A 26211-nucleotide genomic window follows, 5' to 3' on the forward strand; every position below is an offset into this window, starting at 1 on the left:
TCTGCTACTGCATGCATCCATTACCATATACGTTTGTATACAAGGCTGTCTGCCCACCCATCTCCTACAAGAAGGGACTGCATTCTACTAATTTTATATCTCTAGCACAGAATGAACCCTTAATAAATGGCAACGAAAAAAAGGTATTAATATGCTGCATACCCAGCTATATAAAATACTGAGTGTCTACCCGGCAGGACACGGTTCTAAATTTGAGTTACTCCCACCACACAGATATCAAAGAGAAGGCTGAATATTACCACCACGACTAAAATATATAAAAGAGTTTCTCAAGACTAGGACTACTCCCTTATTCATTCAACAAAGACTTTTTAGGCAACAACTTTGTAAGAGGCATTGTTCTAGGTACCAGAGATACAGCAGGGAAAAAACCAAATATCCCTGCCCCTGTGGAGTTTCTATTGCACTGTTTAGAAGATGGACAATAGAGAAATAAATTACTATGTAGGCATTAGATGGTGATCAGTGATGAGGGGAAAAGTAAAGAAGGGAAGAAATTGAAGCATGCCAGCCTGGTGGCGGGGAGCTGCAGGGGAGGGCAGGTCTCACTGGAGTGACATCTGAGGGGAGGGAGGGAATCTGATTAGTTAAAGATACCTTTTCCTGTGTTTAAAAATTCACTGGTTAAAAACACTATGTTCTATAAGTTGCTGAAATAAACAAAACTCCAATAGACACTGTTCTATCTACTGTTTTGTAATGACATTTCACAATCCAGTAAATTTAGAAACTATTTTCAAATAGAACTAATGAGATGCCATCGTCTGATGACAATGGGCAGATCTATGTTTCTTTGCAAGCTAAACATTTTTTTCTTGACCATCACAGAGTAAATGTTGTTTTTAGATGCTGATTTTAATTTAAACATCAAACTTGCTATGGTACATTATTTTTTTCCTTTAATAGTAATATAATAAATGACCTCTATTGAGTACCAGTTATGTTCCAGCCACTGTTCTGAATACTCATATTATCTAATTTAAATCCTCACCCAACTCTATGAGGTAGGCACTACTATTTTCCCAATTTTACAGGTGAGTCTGCTTTAGAGAGATTAGGTAACTTTCCCAAAGTCACTTAGACAGTAAGTCAGACAACTGAGATTTAAAACCAGGCCTTTCTCAAAAACAAAGTCCATGTTCTTAACCACAACATGCTAGTGCCTCAAAGGTAAGCACAATTGTGTTACATCAGCATTTCAGCATACCTGCTTATTAATTCTTTAAATATAGATTAATATGGAAAGAGACCTCATAACAAAAGGTTTTCTTACAATCCAGACATTAATCAGTATGAACTCCCAGAAGCAGAGTACAGCCCCTATTTTTAAAATTTTTTTTTCAACGTTTATTTATTTTTGGGACAGAGAGAGACAGAGCATGAACAGGGGAGGGGCAGAGAGAGAGGGAGACACAGAATCGGAAACAGGCTCCAAGCTCTGAGCCCTCAGCCCAGAGCCTGACGCGGGGCTCGAACTCACGGACCGCGAGATCGTGACCTGAGTACAGCCCCTATTTTTAAAGACCACTTTGGGAATCTATTACATAAACTCAATGAATGGGGATCCCAGAAGAGTCATTATGACAGGGAAAAGGAAATAAGTGTAACTGATAAAAACAAAAGTAAACCACATCCTTCTGTCTCTAAGAATATCTCTAGTCTCAGAGTTGTTCCTTTCCAGTTAAACCAACACAGAAGCAAGAAATGTATTATTAATTGTTGGATCAATTGTAGCAATAATTAATAATTAACCCAAAGATTAAGACCTAATGTAAGCTGTTGGTGTTCACACACACAATGGTGTCTTCTTGTCATTTCAAACTTTTATGATCTTTCTGTGACAAAAAGCCATTTTTCTATCACATGAACAGATTATCTCAAAGTCAAATATGTTTGGTGTAGGAAAAATGCATCATTATAATGAAATGAGTAATTCTGTGTTCTACCATCAAAGTTCTTTTTTTAAGTGTATTGAAAATTAAAACATAAACTAGTTTCTCTTCCATCAGAACGGATTTTTTGGTATACTATTCTGATTTGATGGGTTCCGAGGTGACTGGTTTCAACTCAAACACTGGCTCTGCTTTCATGAATAATAAAAAGTATTCAAAAGTTTCTGATAACTCTTTTCTCCTGAGGAATAAAAATAAGAAACTCAATGAAGTCAAACTTTTTAATAGATGTTTTCTTGTAGAATCATTTCCTAAATTGGATTTCATAGACCGTTTTAGTCTTCTTTGAAAAGAAAAACTTAGAAATGAATGATACTTTTCCTTTGAAAAGGTTTAATATATAGTTGATTACTGTTATTTGCAGTAGTTATGCTCTGTAAAGCTGCTGTGGGAACAGCAAATGATACCAATAAGCCAAAGAGATCTTGAAAAAGAAGAACAAACCTGGAGGTACCACACTCCCTGTTCCAAGCTATATTACAAAGCTATAGCAAGCAAAACAGTATGGTACTGGCATAAAAACAGACACAGGTCAGTGGCACAGAAATGAGCTTAGAAGTAAAACCCACACATATACTGTCAATTAATTTACCAAAAAGGAGCCATAAATATATGCTGAGGAAAGGGCAGCCTCTTCAATAAACGGTGTGGGAAAAACTGGACAGCCATATGTGAAAAAATGAAACTGGACCATACATAAAAATTAACTCAAAATGGATTAAAGACTTGAATGTAAGACCTGAAACCTTAAAACTCCCAGAAGAAAACTCCCTGGCAGTAAGCTCATTGTCATCGGTCTTGGTGATTTTGGGGGGTCTAAAACCAAAAACAAAGGCAACAGAAGTAAAAATGACCAAGTGGGACTACACCAAACTAAAAAGTTTCTGCACAGCAAAGGAAGTCATCAACAAAATGAAAAGGCAGAAAAATGAAAAATGAAAAGGGGAAAATATTTGCAAATCCTATGTCTGATAATGGGTTAATATACAAAATATATAAAGAACTCATATAACTCAATAGCAAAACCAACAAACCAACAATCTAATTTAAAAATGGACAGAAGCGGCACCTGGGGGGCTCAGTCAGTTAAGCGGCTGACTCTTGATTTTGACTCAGGTCATGATCTCAGTTTGTGAGTTCGAGACTTGCGTGGGGCTCTGTGCTGACAGTGTGGAGCCTGCTTCAGATTCTTCTGTCTCCCTCTCTCTGTGCCCCTACCCCACTGGTGTACATGTGCTCTCTTCTCTGTCAAAAATATATAAATAATCGTTTAAAAATTAAAAATGGATAGAAGGCCTAAATTGACATTTTTCCAAATAAGAAATACAGATGGGCAAACAGGTACATGAAAAGGCGCTCAACATCACAAGCCATCAGGAAAATGCAAATTAAAACCACAATGAGATATTATCTCATAGCTGTGAGAAAAGCTATTATCAAAAAGACAGGAAATAAATAACATTTTTTGGCGAAAATGTGATGGGAATGTAACATGGTGTAAAATACTATGGAAGTTCCTCAAAAAAAAAATAGAACTATCATGTGACCCAGCATGTGCCCTTCTTGGTGTTCATCTGGAGAGAATGAAAACATTAAGTCAAAAAGATACATACACCCCTCACCCCCATATCCATTGCAGCATTACTTACAACAGTAAAGACATGGAAACAACCTAAGTGTCCATCAATGGATGAACAGATAAAGATGTGACGTATGTACATACAATGCAATATTATTCAGCCATAAAGAAAGAAATGTTGCCATTTGTGACAACGTGGATGGAACTTGAGGGCATAATGCTAAATGAAATGTCAGAGAAACACACATACCATGTGATCTCATTTATATGTGCAGCCTAAAAAAACAACAAAAACCCAAGCTCACAGAAACAGAGAACAAACAGATGGGGGTTGAGAATAAAATGAGTAAAAGGGCTCAAAAGGCACAAAATGCCAGTTATAAAATAAAAAAGTCATGGGGATACAATGTACAGCTTGGTGACTGTAGTTAACAATACTATATTGCATATTTGAAATTTGCTATGAGGGTAAATATTAAAAGTCCTCGACACAAGAATAAAATTTGTAACTATGTATGGTGATGGATGTTAAGTAGACTTATTGTGGTGATCATTTTGCAATATATACAAATATTGAACCATTATGCTCTACATCTAAGATTACCATACTTTATGTCCCTATACCTCAATAAATTTTTTTAAATAAAACAAAATTTAATAGAACAACGAAAAGATATCTCAAAACTCAAACGAAAAAGTCTCTGTGAACACTGAGCTAGTGTATACTGAACCATAGCTCCTAGGGGAAATGCAGGGCTAAGTTCCTGTGAGCCTTTCCATCAACTGATCAATACCTAGCCCTGTTTTCTGCCCTCTTTAGTATTTATTGTTGATCCATTAACATTGCACTCATAGCCAACAGCACTTTAACTCACACTTCAAGGAAACTTACCTAACACACCTATTTTTCCCATAAGGCACATGCAGCCTTCCTGATTTCAGGAACTCTAAACAGCATTTCAGCACTAAGCTTGGGGCCAGTTTTGAACAGCAAGATCACCAACAGAAAGCACAAAAATGTGGAAAATTCTCACTAAGTAGATCACAAAAAGGTCACTTGTTTACTGTAGGGGAAGGCAGATTGGCACCTGAATCGACCCCGACTGGTGACATGCCCATGCAGCAACTCAAATTTCCCCCCACTCTACACATGTCCACAAATGACCACAAAAGCATTGCAAGTATTTGGAGTAACAAATACATTTTAGTGAGTAGGCAAATTAGCAAATACAGAATCCATGAATAATGAGGATCCACTATATATACAATGTTAAGCATATGCATGTAGTGTTGTTTGCTATGTGAAAAACTGTACTAAATGTTGTGCTGTGTTACACGATAACATTGGCAAGTTGTACTAAAAATTGCTGGACATCTGAAGGTATGACTTCTAACCTCACAATGATGCAAAAGCAGCATTTCACTATTTGTCATTGGATGTGTGTCATCACTGGCTTGCGCCATATATTTTGTCCAATAATGTCAAAATGAATTTCAATGCATCCAAAAAATTTCTAGTAGATGTGTTATATTGTTTCAGGGGCTGAAAGAACACAATTTTCCACAAAAGAGGTACACTTTATCAAAAAAGTTCCTATTCTGTATTCTGTCAAAACATTATAATTTACTAAAAAATTTTTTGTTCAAATAAGTTTTAGAAACACTACCAATAGTCAAGGCTTTTTATTATCAGATTTTTAAAAGTTAATATTTAATTTAGGGGCACCTGGATGGCTCAGTCAGTTAAGTGTCTGACTTCAGCTCAGGTCACGATCTCACGGTTCACAAGTTCGAGCCCCACGTCAGACTGTCTGCTGACAGCTCAGAGCCTGGAGCCTGCTTCAGATTCTGTGTCTCCCTCTCTCTGCCCCTTCCCCACTTGCATTCTGTCTGTCTCTCTCTCTCTTTCAAAAATAAATAAACATTAAAAACTTAAAAAGTTAATATTTAATTTATTAAAGAAACAAATTAAAAACCTAAGTCATTCTGAAGGCAAGTTCAGCTTATAAGCCATATTATTCTATTTACAAATCTGGCAAATTTTATCTTGTTTTAGGAACTACTGATTTTATTATCAATATTTGACCTTTTGCTTATTATAAAAATTAGGTTATGCAGACTTTCAGCTTCTAGTATCTCAATAATATCTTTATAATAGTCATACCAATAAATATGGAGCACACTAGTAGGAATTTTTTTGTTTTTGCTTTTACAGAAATGATAAATTACTGAATTATTATTCAAATATCCCTTTATATAGACAGAGAAATTAATGCATGCTGCTAGGTGATAAAACCATCTATCTTTGATTATTCCCACAGAAATATTTAATCCATCTCTATAAATATGAAGTATTATGCCACCTAATTATCAGATGTTTTATTAATACAAACTGAGTGGTATTTGGATTCCTTTGGTGTATAAGAATTCAAGATTTCTCTTTGCATTTTTCTGTAATGAGGTACATCCAAATTTAAAACCTAAAGGTTTTTCTTATTACAAAAGCAAACAGGTAAACTGTAAAACAGAATTGAAAATAGAAATAAATAAAAAACCTCAGCAAAGTAGGTTTAGAGGGAACTATACCTCAACATAACAAAGGTCATGTATGAAAGACGCACAGCTAGCATCCTTAATGGGGAAAAACTAAGAGCTTTTCCTCTAAGGTCAGGAACAAGACAAGGATGTCCATTCTTGCCACTTATATTTAGCATGATACTGTTAGTTCTAGTCATAGCAATCAGACAACAAAAAGAAATAAAAGAATCTAACTTGGTAAGAAAGAAGTAAAACTTGAACTATTTGCAGATGACATGATACTCCATATAGAAAACCTGAAAAACTCCACCAAAATACTGCTAGAACTGATCAATGAATTTGGTGAAGTCGCACAATACAAAATCAATGTACGGAAATCTGTTGCATTTCTATACATCAATAGTTAAGCAGCAGAAAGAGAAAATAAGAGAACAATCCCATTTATAATTGCACCAAAAATATTCAGATACCTAGGAATAAACATAACCGAAGAGGTAAAAGACTTGTAGTCTGAAAACTGTAAAACACTGATGAAAGAAATTGAAAATGACACAAAGAAATGGAAAGACATTCCATGCTCATGGATTGGAATAACAAATATTGTTAAATGTCTATACTACCAAAGCAGTCTACAGGTGTAAAGTCATCCCTACCAAAATATCAACAGCATTTTTCATAGAACTAGAACAAACAATCCTAAAATTTATATGGAACCACAAAAGACCCTGCCTGAATAGCCAAAGCAATCTTGAATGAGAAAAGTAAAGCTGGAGGCATCACAATTCTGGACTTCAAGTTATACTACAAAGCTATAGTGATCAAAACACTGGTACTGGCAAAAAAAAATAGACACCTACATCAATAGAACAGAACAGAAAACCCAGATATGAACCCACAACTATATGGTCAATTAATCTTCAACAAAACAGTAAAGAATATCCAGTGAGAAAAAGACAGTCTCTTCAACAAATGCTTTTGGGAAAAATGGACAGCAACATGCGTAAGAATGAAACTGAACCACTTTCTTACATCATACACAAAAGAAAATTCAAACTGCATTAAAGACCTAAATGTGAGACCAGAAATCATAAAAATCTTAGAAGAGAACACAGGCAGTAACTTCTTTGACACTGGCCGCAGCAACTTCTTTCTAGGTATGTCTCCTGAGGCAAGGGAAACAAAAGCGCATAAATAAACTATTGGGACTGCATCAAAATAAAAAGCTTCTTCCCAGCAAAGGAAACAATCAACAAAACTAAAAGACAACTGACGGAATGGCAGAACTGATTTACCCGATTTACCCGATTTGCAAGTGATATACCCGATGAAGGGTTAGTATCCAAAATATATAAAGAACTTATACGACTCAACACCAAAAAAACCCCAAATGATCCAATTAAAAATGAGGCAGAAGACATGAACAGACATTCCTGCCAAGAAGACACATGGATGGCCAAAAAACACATGAAAAGATGCTCATCATCACTTATCATCAAGGAAATGCAAATCAAAACTACAATGACATATCACCTCACATCTGTCAGAATGGCTAAAATCAACAACACAAGAAACAACGGCTGTTGGCAAGGATGTGGAGAAAGGGAAACTCTCCTACAGTGTTGGTGGGGATGCAAACTGGTGCTGCCATTATGGAAAACAGCATGGAGGTGTCTCAAAAATTAAAAATAGAATTACCTTATGATCCAGCAATCCCACTACACGGCATTTACCCAAATAATACAAGAACACTAATTCAAAGGGATATATGCACCCCTATGTTTATAGCAGCATAATTTACAATTGCCAAGATACGGAGGCAGCTCATGTCCATCAATTGATGAATGGATAAAGAAGATGTGGTGTATATATATATATATACACACACACACACACACACACACACACACACATATACATATACATACATATATATATATATATATATAATAGAATATTATTCAGCAATAAAAAAGAATGAAATCTTTTCATTTGCAATGATGTGATGGAGCTAGAAAGTATAATGCTAAGCAAAATACATCAGAAAAAAGACAAATACCGTATGATTTTGCTCATCCATAGGATTTAAGAAACAAAACAAACAAGCAGAGGGAAAAATTAAGAGAGAGACAAATTAAGAAACAGACTTAATTAAAAAGAACAAACTGATGAGTTGAACAGGTGATGGGGATTAAGGAGTGCACTTGTCAAGATGAGCACAGGATGATGTGTGGAAGTGATGAATTACTATATTGTACACTTGCAACTAATATAACACTGTATGTTAACTAACTGGAATTAAAATAAAACCTTAAAAAAAGAAACTAGAAGTAAATAGCAAACACCCATAATTCCATAACACAGTGGGAAACCACTGTATCTTTGGAATCTCCTTTCATGGGGCTCCAAGTCTACACATGGTGTTACAATCTCCTTTTCATATATTGTGAGTACCTTCCATGTGAGCATGGTAACAAATAGTAATTTGTTCCTTTATCTACTCTCATAGCACTTATTGAACATCTACAGCCTGCCAGTTACTGTGTACCTGATGGAAGTTTTTTGATATGGATATAGCATAATTAATTTAACCAACTCTTTATTTTTGGACATTTTTATCATAAACAATGAATGAGAAATAATCTTTCTGGCTAAATATTGAATAGGTTTGAGAAATTATTTGCCTTGCCACTTGGTTTATGGTGAGTTTCAATATGTCAGGATTCAACAAGCTTTTACTTCCTATTTTCTTCCTTAGTGTCACATTTTAAAATTCTTGCCAAAAAGAAAGAAAGAAAGAAAGAAAGAAAGAAAGAAAGAAAGAAAGAAAGAAAGAAAGAAAATTCTTTCCAACCCTGAAACTATACAATTACTTATCTATATTTATTCTAGTACTTTTATGATTCATTTATTACAAATGTGATCTTTAACCTATCCAGAAAGTATGTAGTTCTTGGTGTGAGGTAGGGATTGGGCTTCCAATTTTTTTTAACTAAATGGTGAGCCAGTTGCCTTAAGAGGAATTACTAAGTAAACCATTTTTCCCCACTGATTTGAAATATTATTGTATTGTGAGACATATTCTTATATATTTACGGATAAGTTTCTGAACTTTTTATTCTGTTCCATTTATCTTTCAATTTACTCCCATATCAGAGCCACATTCGTTGTTTTTGTAGCTCTGTGCTAAGTTCAATTACATCTGATTGGCTAAGGCCCTTTTGTTATTCTTCCTTTTCAGTATGTAACTCGGCATTATTTTATGACCTTGCAGATCATTTTAGTAAGTCAGTCAAAATTCAGATAGCAAATGTATTTGTAATTGTGTAAAATTTACAGACAAACTAGGTAAAACTTAATAAATAGCATCTGTCCAAATTCTTTTTGTCCTTCAGCAAAGTTTCACTGTTTTCTTGATGTTTTCAGTTTTTGTGATGTTCTGCACATTGCTTAAGCTTACTTTTCATTTTCATCTCACTAAAAAAAATCTTATAATATTATTTGAGTTTATAGCAGGCCATTCCTATGAAGCATACTTATAATTGGTTTTAATTACGGTAAAATGCACTTAACATAAAACTTATCATCTTAATCATGTTTAAGTATACAGTTCATTGGCATTAACTACATTCACATGGCTGTGCAACCATCACCACCATCCATTCACAGAACACTTTTCACCTGGCAAAGCTGAAACTCTGTCCCCATTAAACACTAACTCCCCATTCCCCAACTTCCCCCAGCCTCTGGCAACCAACATCCTACTTTGTCATTGTTAATTTGGCTACTCCAGGTACTTCATGTAAGTGGAATCATAAGTCCTTTTGTGGCTGCTTTATTTCACTCTGCGTTACAGCCTCAAAGTTCATCCATGTTGCAACATGTATCAGAATTTTTTTCCTTTTTCCGGCTGAATAAACTCCTCTTGCAGATATATACACCATGATTTGTTTTTTCAGCCACTCGTCAATGGGACATGTGAGTCACTTTTTCTTTTTGGCTCTTGTGAATAATGCTGCTATGAACAGGGGTGTACAACTGCTTTATAATTTAAACAGGTTATATATCACGTGTTCATATTGTGTAGATGGCTAATGAAAGTGTACATCAAGTTCCCAGGCCTTATCAGCCTGTAGGTATACAAGAGGTCACAGTGAGGACAATAACCCACACTTCGCTGGCTGTTTCTCTTACTTGTTCATATAGAACCCCAGTCCTCCTCCTTCATATAAATATTTCCCAGGGAATGTCTCCTGTATGTTCACAGTTTCCCTTGACAGGAAAGTCAGCACATGTGATTTCCCCTGTTCATTCCAGCTTCTCAACTACACCACACACACTGGGCCCTGAAGGTAATAATGTCATAGAATGAGTATTTTCCTGTCCCCTCATTATATCCACTCTTGTGTTCCTTAACAAAAGAGAATGAAGGTGCCCATCCAATACAGAACGCTCCTCTTTAAGAACAGGAGGGGAAGGATCACGAATGCTTGAATGGTAATAATTTAGGATTGTTGTGCTATGTATGGATGAATGGACGATGAGAAGATTCAACAGGAGAAAGCTGAATCTCCTTCAACATTGTTCCCTTCCTACTGTGGAACCTTCGCTAGATCCATGATAATGGCTCTGGCCCCTTATCAACTCACAGAAAGGTTTATAATTACACAACTTTGATTCTGGCCTGCCAAAGACTGGATACGAATGGGGATTTTTCACTATGACCAAAGGTTTCACCAGCACCTCACTGACTTGTCCTTCTGAGTGCAAAGGTACCTCCGGAAAGAGTGCCCTTCACCTCGAGATTCTTGACGATGTGGCCAACATTTACTAGCACTTACTGTGCACCAGGCACTGAACTAAGGACTTTATCTCTTCAATCCTCACCAGACCCTTAATGAGAATTTACAGACAAGGAAACAAACACTTAGCTTAAGCAATAAATACTGGAACTAGGGCTCACGAGCTACTTAATGCATGTTAAGGTTTCATTTGTATGTTTTTTAAAAATTCCAACCCCAATCCATTTATTTCTTCAAGGAACTGTTTTCATGTTCTAAGTAAAATATTCTTTTTATTTGACTATTGAAGGGACCCCAACTATGCATACATGATCCAGAGATTTCCCCAGCAAAACCTATTATGAAGGCATCCATAAAGCATATTTAAAATAATTAAAACTGCATAGCTTTTTTTTTTAGTAGACTTTCTTTTCTTTTTCTTTCTTCTTTTTTAATTTGAGTGACTAAAATGAAATTCTTTGCAATGGTTTTCTCTTCTAACTTTCCTTAGCTGCTTGGTCCCATAGTTACTTCTTAAGATGTCTCAAGTGCTCATTCTTTACCCAGCATGAATTCCAGAACTTGTCACTGGAATCTCCCCCTTATATCCACCCTCAATCTCCCTGTCCCCTCTTGTTCTACCATACTTACTTAACCAAACCACAACCCTGGTTTACCTTAGTTCTCTACTTACTCTGTGCCTACAGCCATGCTGCCGAACATGGTCCCATGGCCAGGCTGATGGTGCTTACCTTAAACTCATGGTCACTTGCCTCAGGTGTGCCTGAAATGCCACCTGATATTCACACTGCATTTCTCTACTCCATTCCCTTTTCCACTCTCCTATTCAAGTATTTCACACCTTCTCCTCTCTCCCCAGATCTCCAAGATCCTCTCCACACCCCCCCCCCCTCTTATTCTGAGCTGAGGATCTAGATTCTTACTCCACAAAGAAAGCTGCAAAAAAATCAGAAAAGAACTTCCAAAAGTGCCTACTCCTGCATCTACTGCAAACTCTGGATAAATAATCCAGCTCCCAGGAAAGGTCAGCCTTTCACAAGACCCCATCCTGCCCCACATATTGGTGAGGGGTGCATCTATATCCCTCAGTGACCCCCACATGGAAGACTGACAGATACATTTCCTTGGGACCTAGGGAAAAAAAATTCTGACAATAAAATTTGTAAATAATCTTGTTGCTTTGGCTGCCAGGAAGTTTGGGGTCAAATTTACAACTCATCTTTAATAATAGATAGACTAGATAGATAAGAAAGAAAGAAAGAAAGAAAGAAAGAAAGAAAGAAAGAAAGAACGAACACAGACCCGGGGCGCCTGGGTGGTTCAGTCGGTTAAGCGTCCGACTTCAGCTCAGGTCATGATCTCACGGTCTGTAAGTTCAAGCCCCGCGTTGGGCTCTGTGTTGACGGCTCAGAGCCTGGAGCCTGCTTCCGATTCTGTGTCTCCCTCTCTCTCTGACCCTCCCCCATTCATGCTCTGTCTCTCTCTGTCTGAAAAATAAATAAACTTAAAAAAAAAAAAAAAGAAAGAACACAGACCCTACTTTATAGATTAACCTACTAACATCCATGGTCTCTTAGTCCTATCTATATTTTACCCAAGCTTGACACACAATGTTGAATGTAAACCACTTGAAATATTTTCAGAAATGTTGGGAAATAATAGTACATAAAAATAAATCAGGCAGAGAAGTTGGAAGAAAGGAGCATTTCAGGTAGATGGAATATCATGGGAAAACACTTGGAGGTACAACAGTACCTGCCTTTCTTTGGGAACAGAGAAGAATATGGCATGATCGGTCACAGGATGACAGTGACAGGAAACACAACTGTAAGAACATGGCACTGACTCCGCCTGGTAGGCTCTGACACCAGATATCACTTCATTCAGATCTCTGTTCAAAATCCTTCATCAAAGAGAGAATCCCTCCTGTACCTAGTCAACCAAAATACGTTCCACACACACATATACACATACACTGCCCCTCACTTTCTCTGCCTTTACCCTGTCTTACTTTCCTCTATTGTGCTTATGAACATCTGACACATGTTTGTATATATATGTATTAACTTCTCCCTCAATAGTGATCTAGAAAGCAGGGTTTTTTTATATTATTTTATTATTCCAGCACCTACAGTGGTACTCAATAAATACTCGTTAAATGAACAGAAAAGTAGTTTACCATCAAATTGAGAAAGACCTACTAAGCCCTGCAAAGAAATTTAGAACGTATTCCACTAGTAACGGGCAATGTCTAAGAGTTCATGTAAAATGTTCCCTCTTACAAAGATAACTCTGGCAGTGCACCAGAGAGGAAATCCATTGCAAACATCCAAATGATGAGTTTTGCATGTCAAATGAAGTTAGGGTAAGTGGCAATGGAAATACAAAGGAAGGGATGGATTCACAACAGACACACGCAGCAGACAGCATATCACAATAGCTAAGCCAGGCACCAGAAAGGTCACTGGACAGCAATGTGACTTTGGGCAAGCTACTTATCAAATTCTTGGTCTCTTCACTTCTAAAATGAGTATGCTAGTTGTACCTACCGACTTGACAGTTTTTGTTGTAAAGATTATATGAATAATGTATGGAAAAAACAAACAGAATTGACCACATTTGATGGCTGCTCCATCCGCACACCTAGCACTCTGCCCAGCCAGAATGCATACGTGCTGATGAGTTAATGAAAATGATTAGCAAGATAAAAAGTCCAAGTTAGCTACAAGGCAAATCCTGTAAGAGAGAAAAGTAGTGAAGCAAAAAGTACTCAGTAGGTGGGGAGACTATGTACATACCTGTTCAGTTTGAGAATATCGAGGCTGAGAAGGCAATGGGGACCCACTATATTAGGCACTGGTAGGCAAAGGAAATAGAGGTCCAGGTCTCAGAGGCTGGAGAAAGACTGGTACAGCTGGTAGCTGAAGTCTAATCTAATCGATCGCATTAACTAAGACAGAGGCAAACAGACTTAGAATAAGAATCCTAGGAAACAAAAACATTTAGCATTAGTGAAATGAGTTGGGGCTAGAGACTGACAGGCTGTAAAAAGGTAATAAGAAAGATAAGAGAAATTTAAACGTTGAAAACAAAAGAGGAAGATGCGAGAAAAATGGTCAACATTGTCAAAATTGGTATGAATATGGCAGAGTGACAACTAAAAAGATACTACAAGACTTTAGCAATTAGGTTGTTAGTAACCTTTGCAAAAGTTTTCATGAAGTGGTTGGGGCAAAAGCCAGATTATATGGACTGAGGAGTAAATAGGAGTTGAGGAGACAGGGAAGGTGTAGGGAAGATCATTTCAGGATAAAGTAGATTTGGCCACAAAATCACCTAAAAGCCTACCTGGCCAATTATTTCCACTACCACCTCTAAGTGGTCACTCATGAAAGTATTTTTTCATAAGACTCTTGTAACATACATTACTCTAGAAACAAGGGTGACCCTAGCTAAAATCATCAAGTAGAGTAAGCCTATCTTCGCTACTCTTTTGCAACATGAGTTTTCACCTGCCCAAAGGTAGCTACCCTTTCATGGTAGCAAAGACATTTGATTTTTAATGACAGAATAATGGCCTATAAAATTATAGTAGTTTTATCAAGTCTTTCGAATAGTCAGCAAAGAACAGTAATCTATATACCCTACTGATTAAGTTATGCAGAACATATATGTATCATGAATAACTGAGTTATCAGAAGTTTTTACCAATTTTTAAAAATTGTTATAAAAATCAGGGATACAGCAGCATACTGTGTATTTCTTTAACCTTCATTACTCACCTACCACCCTATGAGCAGAAATCACTATATCCATTTTGCATGCCAGAAAGCTGGAGTTCACAGAGATGAAGTATATTGGTAAGAGTATGCTAACTAGTGTAGCAAACCATGCCCAAATCTCAGACACTTAACACAGTAAAGGTCTATTTCCCTCTTGTGTCACAATCCAATGTGACCAGTGAGGTTTGGGAGCAGGAACACAGATGCTTTGGTCCATGAAGTCATTCAGGGATCCAAGCAAGCTCTTCCCATTAAATTATCTACATCTAGCTGGCAGGTGAAAGAAGGGACAAAACAGAGAGAGTCCCATAAAAGGCTTTGGAGGCCAAATAACAAACATCACTCACGCCCATATTCCACTGGCCTGAACTCAGTTACATAACCCCACCATTTCCACCAAGGGGAAATGAAGTCCAATGATGGGCCAGGAAGAACAAGAGAAACACAAATACTGATGAGCACAGCGTTTTCTGTCACATTAAGTGACATGACTAAGGTCATCTAACAGTACCTGAAAGAGCCAAGATGCAAACCCAACTCTGCGAACCCCTGAAAGGAATCTTGCTATTCTATGCTTCTTTTTTTTTTCTTTTTAAATTTTTTTTAACGTTTATTTATTTTTGAGACAGAGAGAGACAGAGCATGGACGGGGGAGGGTCACAGAGAGAGGGAGACACAGAATCTGAAACAGGCTCTAGGCTCTGAGCTGTCAGCACAGAGCCCGACGCGGGGCTCGAACCCACGGACCATGAGATCATGACCTGAGCCGAAGTCGGGCGCTTAACCGACCGAGCCACCCAGGCACCCCATTCTATGCTTCTTAATAAGATTCATTTCGTTGACCCACCCCCAATTTTAGCACCTCTCCAAATGACCACGACAGTGATGGGTTATAGCGTGTGTGTGTATTTTTTCATCTATATTTGTTGCCTGTCCTGCAATTCCCTTTACGGATCAATGGTGTTAGTCTTCCAAGAGTTGTATGGCCAGATATAAAATTTGGGGGGCCCTCTGAAGCCCATCCATGCCATGGAATGCATGAACCCCAGGCTAAGAACTCTTCTCTATAGTACCACCTGACTTTTGACATTGTTAACTTACTTCTAACTTTCTACCTGCTTCCCTCTAACTTCAACCACCCCCAACTTCAGTCCCACTGACCTCTTCCTCCTCGCAGCTTCTGTCTCTTGGCCTTCACAGCTGCTGTTCCTTCTGCCTACACTGCTTTTCCCTCAGAGGTCTACATGGTTCATTCCCTCAAGATCTTTGCTCAGATGTTACCTTTTCAGGAAGCTCTTCCCCTCTCCTCCCCCACCCACACTTTTCCACTATAGTACTTCTCACCTTCTACTATGCTACTCATTTTACATATTGATGAGATCATAACCTTTCCTGGCATTAAATTGTGAGCTCCATGAAGGCACAGGTTTTTGTCTATTTTGTTTATTGCTCAATCCCTGGCACCTATGAGAGTGCTTGGAACAACATAAATATCTTTTTGAATGAACTGGGGGGCAACAAAGGACTAAAAAAGAGAAGGAACACACAGGTAGATGTATGGTGTTGGAAGTGTTCTGGTTCTTAAACTGGATTCACAGGTGCTCATTTTATCATTCTGCTTTGCAAACTACAGAGATATATTCATATATATATATAACACATATATAACATACACTATTTTTTTTTTAATTTTTTTTCAATGTTTTTTTATTTATTTTTGGGACAGAGAGAGACAGAGCATGAACGGGGGAGGGACAGAGAGAGAGGGAGACACAGAATCAGAAACAGGCTCCAGGCTCCGAGCCATCAGCCCAGAGCCTGACGCAGGGCTCGAATTCACGGACCGCGAGATCGTGACCTGGCTGAAGTCAGACGCTTAACCGACTGTGCCACCCAGGCGCCCCACTCACACTATTTTAATTGTACACATTATGTTCATATAACATACATAACATATATTAACATATGTAAACATATATAAAACACATTTATTGTATATTAATTATATATAACATTATTTTGATGTTATAATTTTAAAGTACTGTATGAGTTTGTACAAACAATCCTACTCAAAACAGTGTGCCCGCTCAGGTATATGCCCTGGCAGCCTTTCTTATCTAAGTAAAATAGGCCGATAGAGAAAATGGCCCCCCAAATGTCATTTGCATTCCTTAGCTAGTTAAAAATAAATTTTACTCATATTTTTTCCTCACCTATGTTTTAATAGGCCATGTGGAAAATTACCTTATATAATTCTTTTTAGTGCTGTATCATGACCTTTTAAAATAGCATCTTACCTTATGGAAGTGAAACTAAGAGCTGTCTTTGAGAACCTGTTTGGAAATTTAGATACCTAAAAGCATTTCTTCTAAATTAGCCCTTCCAAAGATGTTTTCAAACATATTTGTTTGAAATCTAGCTTTATTTGGTCCCTTAAATGCTGATCATGATTTTGCTAACAGTAATTAAAATCCGTATAAGTTTCAGATTTCAGCGGAAATACTTTCTTCAGAAATTTACTTTTCAAACATAGGCTCCAAACATGTCACTGAAACCATGGGATTCAAATGCAGAGAGACATTAAAAAATCTAGCACCTTGGTGAGAGATATGCTTACAGACTAAACAAATTGATAAAGGGCAGGGCAGGGAGGAGGAGGAAGGGGCAGGGAGAAGGGAAGTAGGGCTGGGAGGGGGAAGAGGGAGGGGAGAAGAGACGTTGAGACCGCCTGGCCTGCGTACATCCATGCCTGCACCCTGTGGAGGTAAGGCTCCAAAACCCAAACCCAAACCCAAGATGCTCACGAAACTCCTGAAAACAGGCATTTGGAACATTGTGTCCACTGTGCCAGGGAACATGGTGCAGTAGTTGGAAGTCTTGCTTTTGAGTTCCAGCCTGCCTGCCCTTTTACTCAGCACATACTAAACTGAGCCTCAGTTGAATCATTTGTAAAATTTTAGATAATTTCACACAACTGTTAAGTAAACTCATGCTTATTCAGTTAATAAAACTGCTCTGTAAAAAAATCAAATGTTAAGTAGAAAGGTATTTTAAAATTTCTGACACAAATGCCCCAAGCCTGTACAAAAAGATTTAGTATAGTAAATTACATCCTGGTGGTTTGAAAAAGTCCTCATACTCAAATGGCACAGTGAGAAGGTTAGAAATCCCAGCTCTGCACATGATAAAGTTGATCATATTTCTTTGGTATAAAACAAGAGCCTAATAGTCTTCCAAATATCCTCATAACAAAAAGCAAAGCGGGGGGAGGATTATTACCATGTATGTTCATTGGGAAAAAATAAACGACTACCTAAAGCAGAAACAACATGCACTGAATCCTAAATTAAGGCTATTATCAATAATGGTTATTGACCATTTTAAGCCAGTTAAAGTAAAAAACACAAATGTGTTTCAAGTAACTGAATATTCATAGAGAAATATGCTTGATACCCAGAAAAACCACACAAATTTGCCAAGGGAAAATGATGTGCTAACATGTTATGGCCTTTCTCAAAGGTCTATTCTTAGATATAAAACAAATGCTCTTTAATTAAAACCTTTGCTTATAAGCGCATTTCCTGAGTAAGTAAAGTCTAACAAATCCAATATGAGTGAAACACTGTACCCTGGAAACAGAGAGGAGCCCGGGTGGCTGACAATAGTCGTTTCATATAACCTTTTGTCATCCCTACCACAACAGCAAACATGCAACCTTAAACTAAGTGAAAGCTTTCTAAATTTAGACACTTTCAAATAAGGTATCTTAAGTTATATGTAAAGGTTTAGTAAATTATTTATTATGCCTCTTATCTTTAATAATGGAATACCATGTTTAACTTGTAATCAAAATGGAAAGAAAGCTGTTATACCATATATTACTGTACCAAGACTCAGAGTTTCCAGTCTATATTTAGTTCACATTAAAATGGAAGCAAAGACGCAAACCAAGCTAAAAATAAAATGTTCTACAAAGATGAGATTTTTAAATGGATTGAAATCTAGCTTTATTTGGTCCCTTAAGTGCTGATCGCATCTAGCAGCACCTTAACTTTGCAGTGCTTTGCAAACCTAACTATACCATTTTCCATCACCTAGAATAGGGGTCAGAAAACGTTGGCCCACAAGCCAAATCTATGGGTCATTTCCTTCCGGCCACCTGATTTTGTACAGCCTATAAGCTAAGAAGGTTTTTACAAGTTTAAATGGCTTTTTTAATTAAATGCTTATTTATTTTTGAGAGAGAGAGAGAGAAAGACAGAGTGCAAGCAGGGGGAGGGGCAGAGAGAGAGGGAGACACAGAATCCAAAGCAGGCTCTAGGCTCTGAGCTGTCAGCACAGACCCCAATGTGGGGCTCAAACTCATGAACCATGAGATCATGACCTGAGCCAAAGTCGGACGCTCAACCTAGTCACTCAGGTGGCTATAGCACAGACCCCAATGTGGGGCTCAAACTCATGAACCGTGAGATCATGACCTGAGCCAAAGTCGGACGCTCAACCTACTGAGCCACTCAGGTGCCCCTAAATGGCTTTTTTTTTTTTTTTAATAAAGAAGAAGAGGATGAAGCGTATTTCTTAATACCTGAAAATTATAAGAAATTCAAATTTCAGTGTCCTTAAAGTTTTACTGGACATCACCACCCTTATTCATTTAAGTATTGTCTATGGCTGCTTTTACACTAAAACAGTAGAGTTGAATAATTTTAACACAGACTTTATGGCCCACAAAGCTCAAAACTTTACTAACTGGACCTCTCCAGAAAAAGTTTGCCAATTTTTGCCCTAGATGAATGTTAATTATTATTATTATTCAAGACATATTCCTGCTCATTATCCAGCAAAATGTTAAACTTCTTACTTGCTTTTCATATCATATTGAGTTTCTGAGCTATAAACCTGTCAATATTACTTTATTCTCATTTCTTAACAATCTTCTAGCCATGTTTCTATTTCTCATCATATTTGGATCATTACCGAGCCCAATGATTCCACTCAGAACTGTGGGTAAAAGTTTTAAGTAATATTTTCTAATCTATTCTGTCTCTGTTTCAAGTGTTAGATATGAGCCATCATGGCCCACTAATGGGCCACCACCTACAATGTGAAAAACGCTAAGTAAGTCTTCCCTAGACTATTCTAAATACAGTTATGGTGAAAGATAATGTTTTAATTGCACAAATTGTATCTCATAAAGCCGTGAAAAATACAAATTAATACTTCCATGTATGGCCTTACCATCAAGGTACAAGAATTTATTTATATATCCTTCATGTTAAAGTAAAACCAAGGTACTAACTGATGATTGTAGTGACTATTTTCTTAACGTGCTTAAAGCCATGTCTGAATGCAGGTATAATGTTGCAAAGTTCTGAATATGTTTCCAGTGGTTAGGTAGGTTTTACCTAAATTTAAATACCCATAAATATTCCATATTTACTGTAAGAAGACATAGAAATATCATAGAAATGAGAGCACAATAAATCTACCTAATTAGGAGATATGTTTGACACATGAAGCTTCAAGAGCTTGGCTGAGATGACTCATTGTCAGAAAAAGTCATTGACTACGGTATCAGCACAAAAACAGACACATAGACCAATGGAATAGAATAGAGAACCCAGAACTGGACCCACAAATGTACAGCCAACTAATCTTTGACAAAGCAGAAAAGAATATCCAATGGAATAAAGACAGTCTCTTTAGCAAATGGTGCTGGGAGAACTGGACAGCAACATGCAGAAGAATGAAACTGGACCACTTTCTTCCACCATACATAAAAATAAACTCAAAATGGATGAAAGACATAAATGTGAGACAGGAAACCATCAAAATCCTAGAGGAGAAAACAGGCAACAACCTCTTTGACCTCAGCTGCAGCAATTTCTTACTCGACCCATCTCCAAAGGCAAGGGAATTAAAAGCAAAAATGAACTGCTGGGACCCTATCAAGATAAAGAGCTTCTGCACTGCAAAGGAAACAATCAGCAAAACTAAAAGGCAACCGACAGAATGGGAAAAGATATTTGCAAATGACATATCGGAGAAAGGGTTAGTATCCAAAATCTATAAAGAACTTAACACCTGAAAAACAAATAATCCACTGAAGAAATGGGCAGAAGACATGAATACTTTTCCAAAGAAGACATCCAGATGGCCAAAGACACATGAAAAGATGCTCAACATCACACATCATCAGGGAAATACAAATCAAAACCACACTGAGATACCACCCCACACCTGTCAGAATGGCTAAAATTAACAAGTCAGGAAACAACAGATGCTGGCAAGGATGTGAAGAAATGGGAACCCTCTTGCACTGTTGGTGGGAATGCAAACTGGTGCGGCCACTCTGGAAACCAGTGTGGAGGTTCCTCAAAAAATTAAAAATAGTACTACCCTACGACCCAGCAATAGCACTACTAGGAATTTATCCGAAGGATAAAGAGTGCTGATACACAAGAGTGCTGATACATAGGGACACATGTACCCCAATGTTTGGCTTTCAACAATAGCCAAATTAGGGAAAGAACCTAAATGTCCATCAACTGATGAATGGATAAAGATGCGGTTTATATATACAATGGAATACTATTTGGCAATGAGAAAGAATGAAATCCTGCCGTTTGCAGCAACGTGTCTAGGACTGGAGGGTATCGTGCTAAGTGAGATAAGTCAGTCAGAGAAAGACAGATATCATATGTTTTCACTCATATGTGGAACTTGAGAAACTTAACAGAAGACCATGGGGGAAGGGAAGCGGGGTAAAATAGTTACAAACAGAGAGGGAGGGAAGCAAACCATAAGAGACTCTTAAATACAGACAACAAACTGAGGGTTGATACAGGGAACCGGGGAGAGGGCATTGGGGAGGGCACTTGTTGGGATGAACACTGGGTGTTGTACGTAAGCAATGAATCATGGGAATCTACTCCCAAAGCCAAGGGCACATTGTATACACTGTATGCTAGCCAACCTGACAATAAACCATTTTTTAAAAAATTAAGTGAGATGAATGTATTGGAAATTTCTATATGTATGCTATCCATAAAGTTAACATTACTTGGATCTCTTGGAGAAAAAAAAGAAAAAGAAAAAGTCATTGAGATGGTTCATTTGTTGATACCACGTGGCTTATGATGGTTCAACAATCTTAGCCTACAAATCTGACCAAGGTTCCTCCAGCGATTCCCTGTATTCATGGGCCACAGTATTCACTGGCCAACAAAAAGCAAATGAAGCTTTTTCTACATTCATGTTCAAAACCAAGTTGGTCTGAGTTCATATTAGTGTTGTTTCAGAATGTCTCTTTCTCAATAAATACACGTGAAATCCTCTGTAACAGTAAACCTGAATGTAAAATCAACCTCCTCCTTAAGACAGAACTAAGGATTAGGAATAACGGCTAAGAGTAACGAGATAGGAAGAGATAGGATGAATTATAGCTCCTGGTTTTCCCACATCAGCACCACTTTCACTTTTGTACAGTAAGGATTTTTTTTTTTCCTTTGGGGAAATCGAAGCAGCCATAAAATTTTCTGGAGTTTAGCACCTGGGCAGCCAGATTAAACTACCTGAAATTCTACTTAGCTGAAACAGAGATAGATAAAAAGTAAAAACAGAGAGAGAGACACAGAGAGAGAGAGAGAGAGAGAGAGAGAGAGAGAGAGAGAGAGAGAGAGAGAGAGATAGTACACAGCAAGGACAAAGAAACAGGAATAAAATGAAAAGAGGAACAAAGATGTGGGGCAGGTACTAAAATGTGCATGAGAATTTTATTATTAAACCACACTAATTTTAAAAGCATGCTAGTTTTATTCTTTACTTTAAAAGTCATTATATCCACTGCAAATAAACCCCGAGATTAGTGTTGTCCTAAAATAACCTGTATTTCCTTCCATAGAGAAGTGGGTAATTAAATGATGATATATCATGTTAGGTTGAACCACATGAAATTTCCCACATTCAACCTGTATTTTCCAGCTTTACTGAGATATAATTGACAAACAAAATTATATATACTTAAAGTATACAATGTGATAATTTGACCTACACATTGTGAAATAATTACTACACTTAGATCAATCAGCATATCCAGCACCTCACATAGTTAATGTGTGTGTTTGTGTGTTAAGAATGCCTAAGATCTATTCTCAGCAAATTTCAAGGATACATGACAGTATTATTAACTGTAGTCGCTATGCTGAACATAAGAACTTACTCAGCCTATAAACGAAAGTTTGTAGCCTATCTCTAACATTTCCCCATCTCCCCTACCTCCCAGCCCCTGGCAACCCACCATTCTACTCTTGACCATTTTTGACCTACTGACATAGCAAATTCTCTTAGTTCAACCTAATATCATGGAATACTTTCCCAACACTAGGAAGAATGAGGTAGATGTATACACGCCATTAGGGAAATGATCATGTTATAGCTCCAAACAAGACACAGCATGTGTACGGAATGTTCCCGTTTGTACTTTTTGAAAGAAACATATGTATATTCATAGACATTTTCTGGAAGCCCACCAAGAAAAATGTCAACAATTGCCTCTGAGATGGGAGACTACAAGGTCTGGAGGAAGAGGGAGATTACTTGTCCCTGGATACCCTCCCATCACTGAATATCCTCTCACATTGTTAAATATCTTATTATATGTATGTATTACTTGTTTCAATTAAAGAAAAACCTGGAGACTTTCCAGGTGCCACAATTAATTTGAGATTATTCAAATTATTTAAAACATTAACCAGTATTTACAACAAAGAACACTTTAAATAAAGTAATTACTTTAGTGGCCTTTTTGGCCCCAAACCTAAACTAACCAAACAGCTTTATGCTCATTAAGGCTCTTAAAGGAAACTAAAATAAGTACTCTGTTTTCACAATAATATCCATATATATGAAGCATTATATGCAAGTGTATAATATATACATTATTCATTTAAGTTATTCATTTAAGAAATATTTTTTTGATTTCTAGGTACAACTCACTCTGCTGTAGGCCTTCTGTATATCTACGTACAAATGCTTTATAAAGAGACGGCATATATATGCATACACATGAATATATGTGTATATGTGCATAGGTGTGTGTACATGGACCACACACACCATCCTGGGCTGCTATTCCTCCAGGATCAAAGATGCCACTAATAACCATAACCTGTCAGCTCTAATGGTCCCTTGATGCATCAATCGTATGTATGAGCAAGAACGGCTTTCTGTCTTAAAAACCACCAGGCCTTGGGCTAGTCCTGGCCTTCTTTTCCTCCAGACTGTCCCATCGTGCATATCTGTGGAGGTAATCAAGCAAGTATAGTCTTTTTCTAAAAGATTTTTCCCTTAACTCTTAGCTGGGTCATAATTGAAGACTGGGCACCACTATTCAATTTAGCAGTTCTCATTCTATGAATCCCCTCACTGCACTAGCTCTCTTCCTTGAGAATCAGTACTGTGTGATAAAGAAGTACAACTAATGAAATCTGTAGCACGTATGAACAGTCTGGATTGCCCGTGGGGGCAGGGAGAGAAGTTGAGACTCACTGGTCTCAAGAGTTTTAGGCCTGGATCTCAGGTGTTCAGATACAAAAAGGCTGATGAACTTACATGCATTTGTATGAGTTAGTATAAAATACAGAATTTCTGAAATTTAAGAAATGTTTCTTGGGAAATTTAAGAAATATTTCATTTAGTGATCACTATGTATAATCATGAGAAAAAAATATGTGCGAAATATTTTTATTAGAAAGTTAAATGGAAACCCAGTAATAAGTATGCTTTTTGAAATTATTCTTAGTCTCGAACACATGCTTTACCCCCAATCACAGAGAATATAACATTTGAAGAGTATAATCTTAGCTATTACCATGAATTCACGACACCTACAAATTTTAGTTTTACTTCCCCCCCCCAAATTTTTAATTAACTTTACTCAACACAAGTTAGAGCCATAAATTTTCTTTCAAACAGTATAAATTCACCAGCTAATTTTAATATAAGTTTGCATGGAATTTTAACCACTTCATATGAATCTATAAAATATACCATTTTTTAAACCTGCTGAGTTGCCATGAGTAACACGATTTTATGAACTTTTTTTTTTTTTAAACAAGATTTAAAACGTTAAAGGCACTGCTAGAAAGTCCCTATCTTCTTTAGGCTTAATCTTCTAAAAATACATGAAACTCCATATCCTTAGGTTATCATAAATTCTGTAAAGAATATCACTATTAAAATGAATTACAAGATGTGCAGATTTAAAAAAATGACCAAAGTGGGGCACCTGGATGGCTCAGTCGGTTAAGCATCTGACTTGAGCTTAGGTCATGATCTCCTGGTTGGGAGTTCTAGCCCCCCATGGGGCTCTGTGCTGACAGCTCAGAGCCTGGAGCCTGCTTGGGATTCTGTGTCTCCCTCTCTCCCTCTCTCTGCTCCTCCCACACTCATGCTTTCTCTCTCTGTCTCTCAAAAATAAATGAACATTAAAAAAAAAAAATGACTGAAGCAATCTTTGACTCTTTGCTAAGTGCATCTTGCTAATACTTATGTGTGCTTACACATACTTATTTTAGAAAATAAGGAGGCAGGCTAATAAAAGCACGATTCCACAGACCTACAATAAAAGTTCTATTCTCATATAGGGGTCCACTGACCTTAGGAAACAAATTCTCATAAAAATAACTATATAGTGAATTAACTTTTGCAAATTTATTTTTTTAATGTTTTATTTATTTTTGAGAGAGAGACACAGAGAGTGAGCAGGGGAGGGGCAGAGAGAGAGAGAGGCACAGAATCCCAAGCAGGCTCCAGGCTTTGAACTGTCAGCACAGAGCCCCATGCGGGGCTAGAACTCAGGAACCGCAAGATCAGGACCTGAGCCCCAGTCAGAAGCTTAACCAACTGAGCCACCAGGCACCCTGCAAATTTATTTTTAATTTTTTTTTCAACGTTTATTTATTTTTGGGACAGAGAGAGACAGAGCATGAACGGGGGAGGGACAGAGAGAGAGGGAGACACAGAATCGGAAGCAGGCTCCAGGCTCTGAGCCATCAGCTCAGAGCCTGACACGGGGCTCGAACTCACGGACCGTGAGATCGTGACCTGGCTGAAGTCGGACGCTTAACCGACTGCGCCACCCAGGCGCCCCAACAAATTTATTTTTAAAGAGAGCACACAACTCCCGTGATTTGATTGGTTCTCTTTTCAAATACCTCATTAAAATCCAACCAGGGATAATTGATCGTTAAAGTAAGCCTTTTTAAAATACAATGAAAACTTAAAAATGTAAATAATCCTTCAGTGATAAGCATTTGCTATGTATATGCTTAAGATCTAATTAAAACAAATCAACTTTGTTGATTTGTCAAGAGTCAAAAGCACCTGCTACATAAACAAGAGTTAACACAACATACTAAGTCCACATAACACAAAGAGGTTAATTTTCATTAAGTTAACCATCGCTGGTAAGATCTGAACTCTGCACTTAGCGGGAACCCACGACTCAAAAGCCTGGCTCGCTGTTGTGTCGCGCAGGG

At 37.5% G+C, this 26211-nt stretch overlaps 1 protein-coding gene across 7 annotated transcripts in view; it reads right to left on the reverse strand.

The window, feature by feature from the left end:
- The window catches only part of DGKH (diacylglycerol kinase eta), a 191923-nt gene that overhangs the window by 152082 nt on the left and 13630 nt on the right, over positions 1 to 26211 (reverse strand). The window lies entirely within an intron of this gene.

This window comes from Felis catus, chromosome A1 (genome assembly GCF_018350175.1).
Source record: "Felis catus isolate Fca126 chromosome A1, F.catus_Fca126_mat1.0, whole genome shotgun sequence".
In the NCBI taxonomy this organism is placed as follows: domain Eukaryota; kingdom Metazoa; phylum Chordata; class Mammalia; order Carnivora; family Felidae; genus Felis; species Felis catus.